Raw genomic sequence first — 1,122 nt, forward strand, 5'->3', positions numbered from 1 at the left:
GTGTCCCTGGGGGGGCCAGCCGGACGCTGCGGCGGTCAGCGGAGATGAGCAGGCGGCGGTGGGCAGTGTTAGGGTCCAGGGTCAGGTCGGCTGTGGAGCACAAGACAGGAGGGGCGCCGAGAGAGAGGGTTGCTGGGTCAGGGGCACAGGACCCAGCGTTCCCAGCGGGGGGCACCTAGAGGCCCAGGCAGCTGCAAGGTGGCTGTGGGACTCAGGAGGGTAGGTCTGGGCAGGACCCAGCCTGCGCACTGATGCCCTTTCTGTAGGACTGGACTTGGGAGGAGAGAGGCTGGCCTGACAGGAGGAATGAGGCCTGACACCTCCATCTGCAGTATCTGGGGTGGGGCCGGGAGCTGGGCCAGCAGGATGGGGAAGGTGGATCCAGAGACAGAGTGATACCAGATACCGGAACCCCAGTGTCAGAGGGGAGGGGCGGGAGGAATCCTAGGTATCTGGAGAAACCAGCCCACTCACCCACAGGAATAGGTGGAGTGGACAGGCCTCTTACAGGGAACGTGGGGCAGAGTTGGGCAGTTTGGTGATAGCCAAAGGGACCAGAGAAATAGTTATTGGCCTTGAGTGTATGGGGGGCCTTGAGAAAAGATTTCTGGATTCGGGGTACAAGAAGCAATCTGGGGTGGGCAGGGTGGTGGGTGACCAGGAGGGTGCAGGCAGGGACTCCCAGTGGCTGCAGAGGCGCCTAGCATCCTGGACAGATGTGCAGGAGAGGAGTGAGCGGAAACGGGTTTCTGAAAGGCCACTGACCTTCAGGGGTCTGTGGTGTGAGTGTTTGAAAAGGTAAGAGGGAAGAATGGCTGAAACAGGAGGACTTGAGGGTAGGCATTGTTATGGGTTGAATCTGTTTCCTCCCCCAATACCTCAGAATGTGACCTTATTTGGGAATAGAGTCTTTACAGCGGTAATCAAGTTAAATGAGGTCAGTAGGGTGGAGCCTAGTCCAATATGAGTGGTGTCCTTATAAAAAGGGGAAGTTAGGGCCTAGAGACAAATGGGTGCAGAGGGAACACGATGTGAAGACATAGGGAGAACGGTCAGGACCGACTCAGCCCTCAGCAGGCCCCGCGGCTAGCGGCTGGCCCCCCACAGCCAGGACTGTGAGAG

The sequence above is a fragment of the Myotis davidii genome, unplaced genomic scaffold (genome assembly GCF_000327345.1).
Source record: "Myotis davidii unplaced genomic scaffold, ASM32734v1 scaffold2336, whole genome shotgun sequence".
Lineage (NCBI taxonomy): Eukaryota > Metazoa > Chordata > Mammalia > Chiroptera > Vespertilionidae > Myotis > Myotis davidii.